Here is a 20773-nt window from a genome sequence, read left to right as displayed (position 1 = left end):
TTATGCTTTCTTATTTTAAAAATCAGAAACTAAAGCCCAAATTCACCTAGAGAGTTGACCTATGGAGAGCTCTGTCCATAGTCTTCTGGTTTCTGTACCAGGCTGCATCTAATCAAAATCTCTGGCTCTTCCATAGCTGAGACCAGACATAGAGACTCTAACAGCTTTAAGTGGACCTAAGAGTATTTCTGTCTGTGGGGAAAGAAATACATTAGCATTCCCTCTCTCGCACTTTCTCAAAGTCTCTCTTCTTCTCTCCTCTTCTCCTCTCCATGGTGTTTACACACACACACACACACACACACACACACACACACACACACACACACACTTTACATACAGCCAGGGAAAGCTTGCACTGCCCATGTGGCCACCAGGGGGCTACCATGAGAATAGAAAAGCAGAAAAAAAAACTCCTAAAATAATCCCCCTGGTTTGGTCCAGGAAACAATTGTAAAAGACTTGTGTGAAACATACTGCCTTCAAGAAATTGGAACTTTTGTTTGCATTTCTGTTCTCTAGCTTCTTAAAGTCATTTGTTGGTAAAATACAGTGTGGCGCAGGAATTTAGATTGAACATGTGCTCACTTCCTTTAATCAGTAATCAGCTAATTTTAGGAAATTTTATAATTTTAAGAAATTATTTATTCTTGAAGAGATACATTGAGGTATTGTGGATAGTGTCCTTTTAAATTCCTAACTTTTAGAAATGTATGTGTATAGCTATTTATGGATGAAAATGAGATGCCCGAGATTTGCTTCAAAATGTAGAGAATAGTAATGTACTGTATGTTGCAAAAGGTGGAAGAAATGGTTTTGAATGTTTTCATCATAAAGAAATGATAAATGTTTGAGGAGATAGATTGGTTTAACATGACTTAAGCATTACCAAATATATATATTTATTAAAACATCTCCAGGCACCCCACTAACATGCACATGGGATTGTTTATTTGTTTATCTGCTTGTTGAAGATAGCTTTTTTCCGTGTTGCCACTCTGGCCTCAAATTTCTAGACCCAAGTAAACTCCTGCCTTAGCATGTGCCTGTAGCTGAGACTACAGGCACATGCCACCAAACCTGGTTTAATTTTTATGTATCAGTTAAAAGTAAATGTAAGTTTTTAAAAATAAAATAAAAAATGTTTCAAGAAAGAGGAATAAATATTTGGGAAATCACATTAAAGAAGTGTAGCCATGTACATGACACAATGTACCAAACACCACAAAATGTGTTTGATACTGTCTGTTAATTTGTGTCTATAATATAACTCTATAGCTAAATGGTATAAGGACTTGAATAGCTAGAATAGATATACTCTCTTAATGAACCTCAATTTTAAATAAGAGCTAGATTTGTAAGAGATGATTACAGAAAACTTTCTTCTTTCTTGAGTTCTTTCTGTGGTTTACATACCAAATGTGTATAAATAATATAAGCAAGAATTACAGAGTTTTTTAATCTCAATAATTTAGAGATATTAAATATTATCTAAACATAAGTGTATTTCTACATAAATGTATTTATACATTTTCTTCTGCAGTGCCATCATTTCAAAATGTTATTAAAATTAGGGTATTTTATGTGCAACTACAGACAGATTATTCTTTCTTCTAAGCACATTACATCCATGCTTTTGAATTTTTTGGAACAGAATTGTCAATGAGAAGAGATTCCTGCCTCCAGGAGATGTTTGGCAATATTTGATTATATATTTGATTGTCACAGCTTGTGAAGAGGGTTTATTGGATCTATGGGTCGGGCCTAGGCACACTGCTAAATGTCCTGTTGTATACAGGAGATCCCCCGATACAGAATCATCCAGCCAATTTGGATACCTTCTCACAGTACCAATGTTGAGAAACCCTGTTGAAGGAAGCAGCTAAGCTTAGCTCTATACAATGTGTATCTTCAAATTTGAGAACAGGAGGCTGGAAAACATTCATTTTTTTCTCAGTAACTATAGAATTAAATAGTATATGACACTGAATAAGACTCAAATCAAGCTCAAGGTAAACATTTCTTTTCTGAGATTGACATTTTGTAGTGTATAGTGTGTCCTTTTTAAATTTTTATTTATTTATTTATTATTAGTTGTCCAAAACATTACAAAGCTCTTGACATATCATATTTCATACATTTTTCCCCTTTGTATTTATTTGTTTATTTTATTTATTTATATATGACAGTGGAATGCATTACAATTCTTTTTTTTTATTATTGGTTGTTCAAAACATTACATAGTTCTTGACATATCATATTTCACATATTTGATTCAAGTGGGTTATGAACTCCCATTTTTACCCCGTATACAGATTGCAGAATCACATAGGTTACACATCCACTTTTTTACATACTGCCATACTAGTGTATGTTGTATTCTGTAGTATGTCCTTCACTTGAGAAGGTTCTCAATTCCAGAATACCAGAGCAGTTCATTTGGGATTCTCTCTTACACAAAGTAAGTGCTAAGCAAATTTGCTGAACCTGAATATCAATTCAGGAAATATTCATGACAATAACAACTTATCAATTCAGGAAATATTCATGACAATAACAACTTGATTGTTTTACCCCAGAACTTGGCTCAAAATTAATTGTCCTAATTTGACATATTGAAAGAGATGTTATTGAAAAGATTTGTTATGAACATTCACAACATCTCTAAATGTGGGGAACCAATTTAGAAACCCATTTTTAAATTTTTTATTCTAATTTGTTCTATATGACAGCAGAATGCATTCCAATTCATATTACACGTATACGGCACAATTTTTCATATCTCTGGTTGTATACAAAGTATCTTCACACCATTCGTGTTTTCTTAAATGTACTTAGGGTAATGATGCATCTCATTCCACCATCTTTTTTACAACTCTTTCCCCCTCCTTTCCCTTCCCTCTCCTTTCCCCTATCTAGAGTTTGTATAATCTTCCCATGCTCCCCCTCCCAACCCCACTATGAATCAGCCTTCTTAATATCAGAGAAAACATTAGGCATTTGGTTTTTTGGGATTAACTAACTTCACTCAGCATTATATTCTACAACTCCATCCATTTACCTGCAAATGCCATTTTAGTAGTTTCAACTGAGCTTTCCCAGAGTCATTCGGAGTCCCTGTAGAATCATAGTCTGGGGTGAAACAGGAAAGGTAAAGATGACATGGGTTAAAGTTATAGAAATAATATAAATACACCCAGCTTAATAACACAACAAGGACACACAGTCTCAATCTATGAGCAATCTATACATGGATTTAAAATGGTCACCTATATAAGAAATCAAGCCCAGAACATGAGCAGTAGATTTGAGGATCTCAGCATGAAGCATCATGGCAACCAGCATCACAAACACACATTAGCAGGCTCTTCATTGCCGCTGGTGTCTGCATCCCCTCACCTTCAAAAGAGAACTTCAGCCTAGGTAACTCATTACCTATTTACAGGAAATTCAGAGTATTGGACATTCTGTGAATCAAATGACCCATGTTCTGCCACCAATAAATTATAAAAACAAAACAAAATCAAATGTTTTCAAAAGGAATGAAGATGGAGAGAAATGTTTAGAATGTTTAGGGGGAAAATAAAAAAGCAGCCCAAACTGAACTTCAAGATGTCACTTGGGTGACAAAACTATAAGGAAATGAAAGAGCCAGTGTGGTGGCACATGCCTGTAATCCTAGTGCCTCAGGAGGCCAGCCTCAGCAATTTAACAAGGCCCTAAGCAACTCAGAGAGACCCTGTCTCTAAATTTTAAAAAAGTGTAGGGGAGGTAGCTCAGTAGTTAATCGCCCCTGGGTTCAATTCCTGGTACCAAAACAAAACAAAATCAAACAGAAAAAAAAAAATTGAAAGGAAATGGTTCAAGTACAAGGTAGTGGTTTCACTTAGGAAGAAGAAAGAGTGCTGTGATAATGTAGTACCTGAAGGGTCTCATGGATAACTATCAAAATTCTGTATCTTCATTTAAGGGATGGGTGCATTATAATAACTCATCAAAGCACATATTTATTTGGTTTTCTGTATATTTTATAGGAAATATTTTATTAACTTTATCATAAATATTTTATTAAAATTTATTTCATTATAAATAATTATTGTACAAAAGGGAACCTTTTACAGTCTAACAGTTATGCAAATATCTAGGTAATTGGTTGTGCAGCATTAAGACAATCACATACTAAATTCATGTCAGTACCCACAATGCCCTGGGGCAGCTATTGCCCACCTGGCTGGTGCCACGCAAGCAGAGTTAGAGTTGAATGTTCTTAAATCATGCTTTCAACACACATCCTTTACTTCACATTTGCCTCTTTTGTCAATTATACTGACACAAGCTTTGGTGGGGGGGGGGAAGAACTTTCTAATACAAAAGGTAGGTGTTCCCATAATCCTGGTGCTTAATCATTATTTCTATGACAGTTTACTACCAGTGAAAACTCATATCTCCAATCCATCACATGTAATGATAAGTACTGCATATTTAGCAAAATTACATTAGCATTTCATTAAATATACACAGTAAAATGGGTGACATTTCAAAGGCCCTAATGACTTGTCATTTGCTGAGATTTGTTAAGTCAGTAACTCAAATCACACTGCTCATTTGTAGCCAAGTCTCAATTATCCATGGGTAGATTATCCACAGAACACATTGCATTAAAATTCCCATCAATACTTCATCTCTGTCTGTCTACAGATGTTGAGTCCAGGACGAAAGTTTGGAGAACCTTTGTTTCAATGCCTGATTTCACAGAGAAGGAAAACAAAACTCAGAGAGGCAGTTTAAATAGCCTTTGTCACTGTGATAAAATACCCGAGAAAAATCGACTTAGGAAAGAAAGATTTATTTTGGTTTGCAGTTTGAGAAGTTTCAGTCCACAGTTATCCTAGCTGGCTCCATTGCTTTGGGCCTTGAGATGAGACAAAGATATAATGATAGTAGGAGTGTGTGGCAGAGGAGGCTGCTCACCTCATGGTATCCAGGGAGCAGAAAGAGAGAGCCAGAGAGCCAGAGAGCGAGAGCGAGAGAGAAAGTAGTCAAGGGCAAGATACACCCTTCAATGACCCACCTCTTCCACCTGGGCCCCATTTTCCTCAAGTCTCACCAACCCCCACACAATAGAATATACACAATACTCAGCCATAAAGAGAAAAGCTGAATGTTCTCTCTGATATGCAGCTGCTAACACACAATAAGGTGGGATAGGGAAGAATAGAAGTTAACTGGATTGGACAGGACAGAATGAAGGGAAGGAAGGGGACATGAGAATAGGAAAGACAGTAGAGTGAATCTGACATACATTTCCTAGGTTCATATATTCTTATATGACCAATGAAATTCCACATCATATACAGCTGCAAGAAAGAGAAGTTATGCTCTGTGTATGTATGATATGGCAAAAAACATTCTGTTGTCATGTATAACTAAAGAGAACAAATAAAAATATTTTTTAAATGTTTTTTCTATAACAGCCATTCTACAACTCCATAAGCTGTAGATAACTGAGTACAATTTTGCAAAGGAAATCTGGTGTATAGACAGGTAAGTTCTGCCCTGTGGGTAGTCTTTTCTCCCTCCTCAACTATGGAGGGTGCTGGTCTGGTCTCTCTTTTCACATCCTTTTGAATACTCTGAATCCTCAAATATGTCTATTCTTTGGATTCTCTTTCAAACCAGTGATAGCATCTACTTAGCTCCTTCATTGATTAGTAACACAAAGTCTTTTACATGAGTTAATTTTTATGTGTCTTTGAAAGTCATGGTTTACTGTTTGTAAAATTAATTTTTAACAACAACAATTACTACTACTATTATTTTTACAACTACCACAGATGCTATACTATAAAATTAACAGAAGGGGTTTGGTTATCAAACATTCATCATATTCTTCAAATTGGGTAACTATTTTTCTTGCACTAGCTCATCTCATTTTTGCAAAAACCTAAGAGGTAAATAAATCCTGTTATTATCTCTTTACACATAAAGAAGCTGAAGCCCAGAGAGGTTAATGAACTTAAACATGATAACACAGCTAGCACCATGCCTAGACCTTAACATCCAAATGAATCTGATTCCAGAACTCCTATTCTTAGTTGCAACACTATATTGACTTTCAGCAGAACACCATTTAAACTAAATTATTCCCTCTGCTGGGGAATGGAAGCAGAAATACTACTTAGAAAAAAAGTTGGGCCTTATAAATCAAACTGATATTTTGTAGCCTTTCATTATCTGACTGTATTTATGTCTATCCTGAAATATAAATTGAATCTAGAAAAAGAGGCAGGATGGTCAAGACAAAAAGAGGCACATGGTCAAGACAATGAAGTTGAATCTATTTAACTCTCCCTGAGTATGTTTATTAGTTTTAATCATTATACTAAAAATATTTTGAATTCCAAAAGTATCATGACTCTAAATGATATGGTTTAAATATACAAGAAAAAAATATTTTCGAAGGGCATTAAGAAGAATATGGATGCTAGCTATCAAGAGCTATTTTCTAATTTCCTTTATTATTATTTATTAAAAATCCAGATTAGACAAGATCACCAAGTCTGATAAAAATACAATTAGACTGAATGTAGATGCACCATTTCTCACCCAACAGAGATACTTTCAAAAGGATATTTGTAAACATTTTTACACAGTACAATAATATGCAGCTTGCTGACATTCTTATACATCCCTATTAAGAGGAAAATAATTGTGTTGCCTGATTAAAAACCCATCTTTTGGACTTTTATCTTTGCATTTCTTAACTTTATCAAATTTATTCATCCTCTGGATTTATATTCTTTTTTTTTTTTTTTGTAACTGATCACCTTTACTTATGTCAGGGTCATTGTACCCTGAATCTTTGCATTCAGAGTCAGTAATATAAAGACCTCAAAGTGACATGGTAATGGACATGGTAGTGGCGAGTCATATTTTCAAGTTCAGCCACACCCCTACCTGTCACCCATTGGGAACATTCCCCCACTGAGAAGTGGGACCTCTAACTCAGCAGAAGTTGAGGTTGAGGTGATGGAAAACACAAATCCACATGGATTCGTAACTAAGAATGAGAATGAGCAAGGAGAACACTGCCACCATCCCTAGGTTCCCTGACCCAGGAGTTCTAGCTATCAGGTGACCCAGCATCAGCCCCAAAGTTCCAGGTACATTGTGCACTTTGCCAAGTGTTGGCCCCGGGCACATTCGGAGCATTTCCTACGTCTGCCTTCTCAACCACAAAATCACTGTTCATCAGGAGTGATGTATTCTGCCTCCCCAACTTTTCTTAAACTTGCCCTCAGGAACACAGTCTTGTTTCAAGTTCTTATCATCTACTACTTAGAACTTACTATTCCTTCCCAACCCATTCTTTTGCTCTTTGTGTTTATTTTCAGTGATGCCAATGTTAAGCATGCTCTGTATGAAAAGGATCCAGCTGACCTATTTCCAGACCTTCCTTTGGCCCTGCTTTGAAACCCCGTTGACTCTCTACGGCCACCTTACCCATTCCTTGCCTCAGCTGTGGCTTGAGCCGGCTCTTCCAACTGGACCACTGGCCTCACTTTCTGCTTACTTTGGCTGCATTTTTTAAGCGTTTTAAATCCTCTCTCTGGTTACACTGCTGGAGCTGCCCTAGTCTGGTCTGGACCTGGGCTGGGATTATTAGGTCTGGACCAGGCTGCTGTGGACAGTTCTCTGGCCAAATGTGTCTGGCCTGCCAAGAAAGATCTAAAGACTGCTTACCACCAGATTGGCTGCTTCTTCGTGCCATGGATGTTTTGAATGTGCCACTCCTTAGGTCTAAATGTCCTTCCCTGCTTACTACAACAGGATCACTATTCAAGAATCAGTACCTGTATTGCTTTATTTTTATGTGTGCCTTCCCTAGCACCATAAAATTATCTAGGCATTCCTATAACACTTGACACAAAGTGGTGATAGAGGGCTATCTATATTGACAACACTCTATTGACTTTCAGCACAACACCATATTAGAAGTAACACAACAGTAATGCAACAACACACATTTCACTGAATTTCCGTTATGTACTGGTCTCTGTTAACCACAAGCATTAGCTAGCCTATGTGAATCAGGAAACCCTTAAACTGTGTACATCCTAAGAAGAATCCTTTTTTTTTTCTTTCCCTACCATGTCTAAAATATAGCTCAATTCAAGGCTTTATCATGGGTGTTCCTAAATAATTACTGAAGTAAATTGAATTAAATTAAATTGGTTTAGGATACATTCAGTGCACCAGCATTCCTTAGATATAGTTAACAAAAACAGTGATTTTTTTTCCCCATCTTATACCACTTATCACATTAGAATTTCAAACTTAATTCTTGCAGGAAAATCATTCTTTGAAACAACTGGTTTCAGTCTTGCATAACAACTCAATTTACCCTGATTTTAGCCTTTTGTCCCAAGAGCAACAGATTCCAGGGTAACAGAGAGAGCTACAGAGAACTTGTTATTCCAGTAGGGACTGGGGAAGGAGATGGCAGAGAAAAGCAAGCAAAAGTCCCATCAAGTTTGGCATGCCGATTGTTTGTTGTACTTTCTGTTAGGTGTGTTTGGGCCCCTGTTTAACTGACTGAGGATTAAAGTATTAAACAAGCAAAGAGTTGCTCAACTCCCTGGGTAGGTGGGTCTCACTCAGTGCTTGACAGGTAAGCTGCCGATGGAGTGTGTGATCCTACTTGTTGGGAAAACTCTATGGCCTGCACACAAAGTCTTTTCTGCTCACCTGAAAATGTTGAGCAGTCTGTCCCTGGGAAACTGAGAGTCTGCCTTGCCTCCAGGCATGGAAGCCTGAAACAAATTTAAGTCTCCATCTCTCCCCTGGCTGTTTGGGTTTGAACAATCTCAAAAGCAGCCTAGTAAACAGGCAGACAAGACTCCACTTGAATTGCAGCGCTGTTTATAACCTAAAGCTAAAGAGTTTATAGAATCACAGACCAGGCTGAGGCATGTTAGCTTTGTAGTGAAAAATCAAAGAATTGCAATTTAGAAGTAGGGGTAGAGTAGGGCAGGGCAGGGCTGTTAAATGAAAATAGCTGCACTTGGTTTTGCTTTTCAACGTGTCTCCATGTGAGAAGGAGGTCAGAGAAGCCATGGGAGTGTTTGGAAGGTGATCTGTGAAAGGGCAGTGTGGCAAAGTGCCCCGTATAAATTAAAGATCTGAGCCAATGTGGAAAGCACATTTTCAGCAAGTAAATAATGTCATTTAAGTAGATTGATTGCTAAAGTCACTGCTTTGCCTAATGAGAGCCTAGTCATTCATTCAGCAAATATTTAGTGCCTGGCACTGGAGCTGGCATTGCAATCCAATGGTAAGCAATAACCCCTGCCCCATGGTTCCAACATCTTCATAAAGGAGACTAAAACAATATATATATATATAACAGACATTTTCTAAACCATTCAATTTGCAATAAAGACTGAAGGTGGAGGAAATGTGCTGTTGTTCCTGTTGATTGGATAGGTTTTCAAACATATTCCCATTCTCACCTATATCTTTGTCCTCCCAAATGTACACACACAAACACATACACACACCACACACACACATAGGCATGCATGTACACACGCACAGAAAAAAAGACGGGGGGGGAGAAATCAGACCCTAATCATTTTGATGCCTCAATTAAAATCCCAACCATAAATTTTGATTGCTTGGGGACTTTCCCATGAGTCAAGGGAACTAAAAATACTGAATTATATTTATGAAGAATATAACTGCCTACTGAAATAGGGCTCTAAGCTTAGAGTTTAGGAGTTTAAATTGTCCAAATCAAGATGATCTGAATGAAATGTAAATGAAATGTAAATGACTGATTTGTTTTTCTGTATCATTTAGTCCAGGTCACTATGGATCTTGATGGGCAGTATTAGTAATAATATGTCACACAGAATGCAGCAATTCTGTTAGCAAGATGGAATATATATATATGTATATATATACATACATATATATACATACACATATGTGTATATGTATTTATGTATATGTGTGTATATATGTGTGTGTGTGTGTGTGTGTATATATATATATATATATGTATATATATAAGTATTATGGTGTAGTTGACATAAAGTCCTAAGAAACAAAACCTTCATCAAAATATACAAACTTAACATTATGTAAATTACAGTTACATAACTGTAGAACCAATCACTCTTGACATATTGATCCATAATTATGTTACCAAAATGTCCTCCCTGGAAGGAAATATTTGTGCCAATCTTCTCACCCAAAACAAAATCCCAGTGAAGTCTAGATTTAATAGTCAAGTGATATCTTCACTGAAGAAGATATTCAATTGGCCAACAAACATATATAAAAAAAGGTTCAACATCTCTAGTATTTAGAGAAATGCAAATTAAAATCTCACCAAGATTTCATCTCACTCCAGTCAGAATGGCAATTACCAAGAATACAAATAAAAATAAATGCTGGTGAGGATGTGGGGATAAAGGTACACTCATACATTGTTGGTAGGACTGCAAATTGGTGCGACCACTCTGGAAAGAAGTATGGAGATTCCTCATAAAATCTAGACTGAAACCACCACTTGACCCAGTTATCCCACTCCTTGGTATATATCCAAAGGATTTAAAATCAGCATATTTTAGTGACACTGCCATATCAATGTCTATAGCAGCTCATTTCACAATAATTGAACTATGGAATCAGCCAAGTGCCCTTCAATAGATGAATGAATAAAGAAAATGTAGTATATATACACAATGGACTATTACTCAGCCATAAAGAGAAATGGAATTTTGGCATATGCCAATAAATGAAATAAAATAAGCCAATAATAAACCAAAGGTCAAATATTTTCTCTGATATGCAGATGCAAATTCACAATAAGGGGGGCGGTAGGGAAGACTAGAAGTACTTTGGATTAGACAAAGGGGAATGAAGGGAAGGGAGGAGGAATGAAAATAGGAAAAATAGCAGAATGAATTAGACATTACTCTCCTATGTTCATATATTCATATACAACCAGTGCAATTCCACATCATGTACAACCAAAAGAATGGGAAGATGTACTTCATGTATGTATGATATGTCAAAATATATTCTATTGTCATGTATAACTAAAAAAAGAACAAACTTAAAAAATAAAAAGAAGTTCCTCATTGTGCCCCACATATTCTGTGATTGTTCATATTTATCAATGGCTTTAGATTGTACAATGCCCAAACACAAATACCCATTTGAAGGTCTGTTTTCATATATCATGAGTATATAAAGATTCCTTGTGCCTCTTATTTATTCAGCTCTTCTACTTACATGTTCATTCGTTCTCTTCAATAAGTGATAAACATCTGTGAAACCAATGCTCAGGCCATTTGTTCACATGGCAACACTAATGAGGTATCTGTTCCACTCCATCTTGTTCTACTAATTCTCTATTCCAAGTTCTCCATCATCCTGCTTTTGCATTTTTATTCCCTTGTGTTATAGACTAAATGTTTGCATTTCCCCCAAGATACATGTTGAAATCCCATTCCTATACAATGACATCAGGAGATGGAGTGTTGGAGAGACTATTGATATTATGAGGGTGGAACCTTTGTGAATGGATCAGTCCCCTTAGAAGACTCATGAGAGCTGGCTTCCCCTCTCTGCTCCCTACTAGGTGAGCACAGAACAAGAGTCAGCTGACCTGTAAAGGGCCCTTCACCAGAAGCTGATCATGGCCCTCTAACCTTGGATTTCCAGCCTCCAGCACGCTCAGATATAAATTTATATTACTGATGAGCCATTCAGACCATGGTATTTTGCTATATCAGCCCAACCAAAGATGCCTTGCTTTTAAATAATAATAATAATGTTATCATATATATAAGCTCAAGCAATATTTTTAAGCAATACTTTTATGCTGAGATATTTTTGCATTTTTTAAAGGGCTACTGTGTTGGTACTAGGGAGGTAGCTGAGTGTTAAGACACTTTTCCAGCATGTGCAAAGACCTGACTTTGGTGTCCGGCACTCCAAAGAGGAAAAAAAAATCACATCAGTATGTTCTTTACAACTTCTGAGATTTCCTTGACTCTCAACAATAACTATGATATTCTTGTTGCATGTAGTTGTGACTTATTCATTTTTGATACTGTATAACAACACATTTGTGAATGACTTTTTAAGCCATTCTCTTCTTGGTAGTTATTCACGTTTTAAAGATTTTTATAAATATAAAATCACAACATTGTTCATAATTCCTAAATGAAGATTTATATATATATATCTTCCAGCACACATTGGCCAAGTGTGTCACTTGAGTTTATATCTACAAGAAGAATTGATAAATCATAAAATAAATGAATGTTTATTTTCACAAGATAATGCCAAATTGTTTTTTCCAGAGTGGTAATACCATTTATCCTCTCCCCTACAATGTATGAGAACTTATTGATCCACATTTCTCACACAACTGATATTATCAAACTTTTCATTGTTTTGTTCAAATGCATATAAAATGACATTTTCTTGAGGTCTTGGTTGGCAGCAAACTGTCTACTGAATAAGTTATTTCTTTATAGGCTTGTTGTCTGATGGTTTTCCAATAGGTTTATTCGACAATTGTACTAAGCAACAATTGACTCTGGATGGAAAGGTGTTTCTAAACAAAGACATTATAATTAGGTTTCTAGAATGTTAGGTTTTTCCATAGACACTATAGTTAGAGAACTTTTTTTGAACAATTTGGCCCAAATCACTGATTGACTTGCTGACAGTTTTACCACCTTATAACTCCAGCTATTCCAAAGTGGGTGTTAGTCAATCTCAAGGACAAGGGATATTTTCAGAATGTTGCTGATCTTTTCCTTTACATATAGAAATTAGTTCCAATTTGTTGGAGGCTTAACTTTTTGAGAAAATAGAACTCTTTATTTGGACCTGAATTATATCAGAATCTGTTCTTAGGGTGGGCATAGACTTTTTTAAAAAATATTTATTGTGCTTTAAAATGTCTTTATGCTTCTTTTGGAACTGAAATACACAAATCAACATTACAGACCTTGAAAAAGTTGTGAATTTCTCTGTGTTTTCTGTTGTGAAGGGATTCATTTAATTCCTGAAAGACACACTGTTAAAAGAATGCCACTGGATAAAAGCTCCTTGGGAAGCTATAAATCACTCTTCTACTAAATGCCATATGAAGGGGTAGCAGAGGACATCTACAATTCATCCCATGCTCTCCATATGGAAATACAAATCACTCTTCAACCTGTCTGAAAGAGTCATGGGGCATGGCCTGAGATGTGTGTTTTCTTCCATCAGGTATCAAGTATCAACACACTCACCCATTTTTTGCTAGGTGTCAGAAATGAGAGAACAGGAAGTGAAATATTGAAAAAACAGAATCACAAGAAACAGTTGGTTCCAGACCAAATTCAAGGGATGCTTCTATATATTGCTTGGGGGACCTGTGGCACCTCGCCCAGGATAATGAGGATATATTCATATCTTGAATGATAATATAGTCCCATTGGAGAAAAATGTAGGAATCATGTAGTCAAAACCCAATTACTAGCATCTCAAAACAAAGAGCTTTCCTTTTTGTAATTAGTATTTGCTCTTATTTTTGGCAAAAATTAGAGATAGATTTGTTTTGGGAACTCATTTCAACTATATTTTACTATGTACTAATCAGCACAGAATTGTTAGGTTGCTTTATAGGAAATGAAAATTGATATTCCAGTTGCATCTCCTCACAGATCTCCTCACAGATCAACTTCAAATCAGTTTAAACAATAAATAATCCTTAGCCAAATAAAAACATTCAATCTGTATCACTTAAATATCTTACTTCTCCAGTTTCACCAGTGGAGACTGGTGATTATTCCTGGTATAGTTATATTGTCATCCATCAATAGAAATTTTATATTTTTATAAATTGAATCATTCCTTAAAATAGATTAGAGGATGTGCATCCATTTAAAGTGTCCACTATTTACGCACAACTTTTTTTTAAAGCATCTTTAATGTATATAACATGTTATCTTTGGTAGACAAAAGGACATCCACCATAATGCCAGAGTGGTAGATGGCATGAATTGAAGAGAAATAATTGGAGGATGAGTCGTTAATCACAGCCACAAGCAGAAATGGGCAATGGAGTGCACATACCTGGCAATCACTCTCCAAATCATATAAAATACTAAAATCACATCCAAAGAACCAAACAACATAATTGACACCAGATCTGTGGAGAGGGATGCAGCCAGCACTCAGAAAATTCCCACTTTGCATTAGCCCCCAAGATTCTCAGCTTAGTCAATCAGTCAACAAACAAGTATTGAGTCTTCATCAGAAAGCCATGTGGAGGAAAACAATCAAACAAGCAAACAAACAAAAATCCTACCCCTAAAACAACCTATATTCTACTTGAAAAAGCATAAAAAAATTAGTTTCAACTTTAAAAAAAAAATGTGGATCCTTTTTTCTTTTGTCCTTCAGTGATTATGTTTATCATATATTAAATGCTAGAAGTATAAGAAGTCCCAAAGGGTATAAAAAATATCAATGATAGAACTTTTCTCTCCTGGAAAGATTTTAATGTCTACTAAAGAAGGTAAATGTATGTGCACAGATTTCCAGAATGCGGACACGAGTTTGGGTTTGGATAAAATGGTTGATATATTTAGAATGTTTAGAACAGTGTATGACATATAGAATATAGAATAACTTGTTAATGATTATTGTTATCAATCGGATAGTTAATAACCCCCAAAAAAACATTCACTAGAGACTTAGTTCCCAATTTGTTACCATTGGGAGCTGGGGAAACCTTTAAAAGGCGGAACCTAGTGGGAGGTCTTTAGGTCACTGGGGACATGCCCTTGAAGGGGATAGTAAAACTCTTGGCTTTTTTCTGTCTGGCTTGCTGGCCATGAGGTGAGGGGTTTTGCTCTACCACACACTCTGTACTGCCTCACTGCTGGGTCCAAAGCCATAGGACCCATCATGAACTCAAACCTCTAAAACTGTGATCCAAAATAAACCTATATTTTTTACAAGTTAATTATCTCAGGTATATCGTCATAGTGATAGAAAACTGACTAACACAATTATTTTTAGTTGTTATTAGCTTCATTAGGGTTAAGACTGCATACATGTGCAATGGTTTAATCAAACAGAGGAGAGAGAGAGAGGGCATGGCTTCTTCTGTAAGTTGACCTACCTGTTTCCAGGCATGTTTTTAGTGTCTACCTCACTTCTAAATTTCAGATCTCGCTTCTCAGCTCCCATGGGTGACAGCAGATAGGCAATTTAAGTGGAAGCAAAGATGACCTAGGCATTAGCAGTATACAGAAAGAGAAGACCCAGGACATAAGCATGAAGATCCCCTAAATTTCAAGAATAATAGAAGAAAAAGAAGAAGAAAAAGCTAAAACATTCAAGTATAGGAAAATATCACTGATGCCAAAGTGAAGTTCAGGTTTTAGGGCATAGCAGAGGCATCTAGTCAGAAGTCTTCCTACCTGTTACAAAATGAGTCTTTTTTCTACTTTAAAGCACACCCAAACATATTTTCTCTGCAGCTCAAACAAATACAGTAATGAAGTAACTTTTTTACCCCAACATTTCCTAAACAATGTATATCTCACCATTCCTGGAACTCATGGGATTATTTTAGATACACTTTTCATTAGCAACCACCAGCCATTGTGTAGTGATTACAGTTCTGCCAACAAGATCAGCAGCTGGTGAGGGTATTGCTGCTTACATTGCAGAGCTGTGCCATCTGTTTAGGCAGTACAATATGCAGGGTTTCTTAGATGATATATATCATGACCATTTCATTTGTGGAATCTGTGATGAATCCTCCTAGCAAGGTCCTTGGAAGAATCAAAATTGGCATTTATTATGAACTTGAAAATGAACCTATCCCTATGAGAAGATACTGCTGTATATCATTGAAACTTAAAGAACAGTGCCTCATATAAATGTCTATACATAGAGGCAGAAACCTCGATGCTGGGAGCTGCTAGCTATAACCTATAAAATCCTATAACCAGGAACATTTAGATTCATGGTCTTGAATCCCCGCTCTTAACAGACTTCTTCTCCTTGTGTTAATTACCATTTCCCTTCCCTTATTCCTTCAGAGGCTATATTTAAAATGTCACTTCTCCCTAAAACCTGACTTGATGCCTCCTCCTTTCCCATACAAATGGACATTGTGTTCTACTTGATCACGTGGGTAAGCCCATAAAACAACAGTCAGTGCTTTCTACCTTAGCCTTTGTGTTTCTAGAGTGCAATCTACTTCCATTCTTCTAGAATCTTTGCCTTTCTTAGAGAAAAAGAAGTTTCTCTTTCTGTTTAAAGCTCCCTCTGTCTCTCTCTCCTGTCATTAACAACTTCTCAGAGACCTCATTTCTCCTCCCCCTCCTCCTCCTCCTCCTCCTCCTCCTCCTCCCCCTCCTCCTCCTCCTCCTCCATCTCCATCTTTTCTTCTCCTCCTGCTTTTCTTTCTCTCTCTCTCCACTATTATTCCCTTTTTCCCTCTCTCTTGAATCTTTCCTAAAATTTATGTACATGTTCAAGTGCATATGGAGAGTTAAGTCTCTCCAATTGAATAATGAAATACTTCTTTTTTATTTTTATTTATATATGACAGCGGAATGCATTACAATTCTTATTACATATATAGAGCACAATTTTTCATATCTCTGGTTGTATACACAATATTTGCACACCAATTAGTGTCTTCATACCTTTACTTTGGATAATAATGATCATCCCATTCAACATTTTCATTACAGTCACATTTATGATTAATGATTAATTAATCATTAATTACCCCATGCCCCCTCCCTTCCTCTCCAACCCCTCTGCCCTATCTAGAGTTCGTCTATTCCTCTCCCTATCCTCTTATGAATCAGCCTCCTTATATCAAAGAAAACATTCAGCAGCATTTGGTTTTTAAGGATGGGCTAACTTCACTTAGCATTATCTTCTCTAACTCCATCCATTTACCTGCTTCTTTGTGACCCCAGATTCCCCTCTACCTTCACTCATTTTACTGACAGGCTTCTTGAAGAATTTCCCTGCTTCTTGCTAGCTCTACTTCCTAATAAGCAATTTACTCCTTACCCTGCTGTGATCTAGCTTTTGTTCCCTGACTCCGCTGGAGCTGCTCTCACAAAGGTCATCAAGGACTTTCACATTTCCAACGCTGATGGATAATTGTTAGTGCTTATCTGATATGACTGTCTGCAGCACTTGACCCACTCAATTGCTTTCTCCCCATGCTGAGAGCTTCTGTCATGTCTCTTGGAAGCACCATGCCCCTTGGCACTCCATAAATCCGTAGCTTTCAGACCCCCTTGACTTTCATTTGGCTTGGTTTTCTTCTCCTATCTTCGTTAGACTGGTACCCTGATTTGAGACTACATAGAACATTCCGTTCTGTGCTTCTACCAGTGCTGCCAAGATATTCAATGATCTGAATTGCCTTTCATTAAAGCAGCAAATAGTTCTGGCCAGAGCCCTAGTCAGTAAGAAATATAGAAAAGCATGTAGGAATGGGTGTGTGCTCTACAGCAATAATGTAGGATTAAATTTTATGAGTAATTAAGATGTGATACTCATTTAGCTCTCCATTCAAGGTCACTAGAGGTGAAATGATGAAATGGCACATTGTTTTGTAAGGGTGCTCAGAACATGTAACATGTTATTAGGGACATGTGTGGTTCAAAGCAAGCAGCAAAGGTAAGTAAAGAAAGACAGGTTAGAAAGCAGCCCAACCAGGGACATAGATGTTATGACAAAACAGTGGTTCTGTGCATGAAAAATGAGGAAAAAAAATATGCTGGAAGTTGTGAAGAGAACATGTGGGAGGCCTCATAGCCTGAAATTTTGAATCATTAGGCCTGAGGGATAGGGGAAAGCTCTCATGTAATTTTGATGAAAATTACCAGTTAAGAATCATTATGCGAAGGAGTTTGGATTTTAGAGGTAAATTATATAACTAGAATAATTGACATAATTAAAAATTCAGGATTACCAACTTCAACACATCTCTCAGCACCACTTAGCAGTCTAAACACATATCTCCAGGAAGTTTTTAGCCTCACTTTCTCTAAGTCCCAGCCTCTCAGTACAGACTTTCCTTTCCCTTAACCACATCCACACACTGTCTTGTATGAATACATCTCCCTTCTCCCCTGCCCTGTAACTACAGAATCAACATTTCTTCCCTTTCTAAGATTTACCTCTCCACCTGTGCTGTGGGTACTATACTCTCCCACTCTTTCAGGAACCTTCTTTTCATTAGTTTTAAAAAAAAATCCTTATATCTGATTCATCAGGTTACCTCTTTTGTGTATTAGATCTTTCTTTATCAGCATTCGAAGATGTTAGCAACTATAGCAAACTTTCGAAATAAACAAAATTCCCTAACCTGATAGCTGTCTCCAGGCACCATCCTTTCTCTTGCCTCTTCTCCATAGCTAAAGGACTGAGAAAATTTCTTGCTTCCTGCTTCTTATGAACTTTTCAACTAATTTCATGCTAACTTTTCTCAGTATGCTACTAAAACTCTTGCTGTGGTCAATTTGTAGCTGACCATTCTGTGGCAGGAATGAAGGGAGACTTCTCAGACAGTTTTGACCTCTCAGCAGTATTCCACATCAACAGCTCCTCCTAACTCTTTGGCGGAATCTCTGTTCTTGGCATTTACTTCATCATGGAACCATCACTCCAGCTGATGTCAGTGTTCTTCCTTCTTTAGTTCCTTCTCCATACACTTTTGTGGTTCATCTTTCTCTATTTAACCTCTCATTGCTACAATTTTCCATGGCTCTGCTCTGAGCATTCTTTCTTTGTGTTCAGAATTTGCTAACTTCTCTTCTATACTCATCCTTTTAAATATTGTCTCTATATCAGTGGATGTCAGATGTTTGACTTCTCCAGACCCTTAATCTAAGTCCAGAAGCGCATTAACAAGTGCCAATTCAAACCTAACTAAGAGTGCTCTTGCTTGTCTTTTCAGTATCCTTTTCTACCCATGTTGTTTCATGATCCAAAAACCGAGATGTTTTCAAAGCATTAGAACTACTTCATTTATCAGTTGATGTCTTTTCTATACCTAAATATATCCTAAATGTACCCTCTTAGCTTGGATACCAGTTTCCTTAGAGTCTAAGCCACTGCCTTTTCTTGGCAAGAACACAAAACCATAAAATCACCGCCTTCCAGCCTTGAATATTCAGATTCATTATTTGTAAATGCAATTAGAATGAACCTAAGAAACTGAAATTAGATTCTGTCTACCTTACAGTCTTCACATGGAAGCCAGATCATCCATCTGGAAATCTTTTCTTATATGTCTCTTCTGTCTTTTCACTACCCTTTCCAACTTTCCACTCCTGGTTTGCAATTAGTCTCTATTCCTTAAAGGCAGAATTTAAGTGATCCTACCTCTGAAAAGTTCTCTCTTTACTCTCCTTGCTATGCAAGGGCCTAGTTATCATCTTTCATATCACCCACTGTTCTTCCTTTATGCTTCTTTTAATAAATTATTCCTAAACATTGATATCTATAGTTATCTGTTAAAAGCCATTTCTTTCATTAGACTATAAGCTCCATGAGGAAAGAGAACCAAATCTCTCTCTTGCGAATACCATATGCCCAAAATAAAATGCAGCATTTGGCATAGAGTAATAAACAATACCTATCAGGGACATTCACAGGTTTTAAGCAGATTCTTATAATGCCAGTAGTGGAATCAAGAAGGATGGAATTGAAAGAAGTAACCCTTCAGTAATGGAAACGTTCTGGAGAGACAAGGCAGCAATGCTAGTAAGACATAAAGAGAAATTGAACCAGATCAATGTCCACGGAAATGGGAGCAAAGTGACACATTTCAAGGATGGTCAGGAGATACTGTGGATGGAGATTTTGACAAAATTAATTTGATTATATAAGAAGAAGAAAGAGTCAAATGATACCCGAGATTATGGTGCCAGCAGCAGAGAATACTAATGTTATTTGTAAGGTCAGTAAAATACAAGGAGAGCTTTGAGACCGAGAGTGTTAAAGTCCCTGTGATGCATCTGCAGCCAAGATGTCCAGCTGTCATTGAGATACACATGTGAATAGACCAGAAATTGTTAGAATCTGAATGCCAGAAAAGCAATGGAAAAAATGAATTATAATCTGTAAGCTCTACTTCCTTTTACAACCCCACTAAAAACCCCACTGCAGCGTCAGAAAAGATTTCTTTAAGGAAATACACGCGCTAGACCAAGAATAAGACAAATGAAAATGACAGAGAAAAGAAATATTAACACATCTGGAAAAGATGTATTTGGTATAAAATAATTTAAAGAAATGGAAATCAAATTTGTCAAGGAGATACAATCAACTGAACCTCCAAAAGTGGGAAGAAAATTATGCAAAAACAGAGATGATGGGTAGGGTTTGACACAGCAAAAATTTTAACATAGCCTTATTTTATTTTTTATTGTTTTGATTTCTTGGTAATGCTCGATTTGTTCATTAAAAAAAAGTTCTTAGAAACAAACAAAAAAAAAAAACTTCTTTTATACCTAAAAGTTAAAAACCCTCTTTGAAAAATTAAATAAAACTCAGTACATGGATTACATGGAACTATTTTTCTCAGAAGCACTTAAGTGAATGAATAAGCCACAAGAAAACTATCATATGCCCATGTGGACATTTGGTACTGCGATAGGGTCACAGGGCCTGCCGTCACAGCTTCTCCCAGCACACAGTCACTGTG

At 36.7% G+C, this 20773-nt stretch overlaps 1 long non-coding RNA gene across 4 annotated transcripts in view; it reads right to left on the bottom strand.

Moving 5' to 3' along the window:
* The window catches only part of LOC110598061 (uncharacterized), a 95529-nt gene that overhangs the window by 20014 nt on the left and 54742 nt on the right, over window positions 1-20773 (bottom strand). For all 4 annotated transcript variants that reach the window (XR_013440399.1, XR_013440400.1, XR_013440402.1 and 1 more), the window contains one exon: window positions 3062-3132. This is a non-coding gene — a long non-coding RNA (uncharacterized LOC110598061). The remainder of the gene's footprint in view (window positions 1-3061; window positions 3133-20773) is intronic.

Source organism: Ictidomys tridecemlineatus, chromosome 6 (assembly GCF_052094955.1).
Source record: "Ictidomys tridecemlineatus isolate mIctTri1 chromosome 6, mIctTri1.hap1, whole genome shotgun sequence".
Classification (NCBI taxonomy): domain Eukaryota; kingdom Metazoa; phylum Chordata; class Mammalia; order Rodentia; family Sciuridae; genus Ictidomys; species Ictidomys tridecemlineatus.
This window is presented reverse-complemented; position numbering and strand designations above follow the sequence as displayed.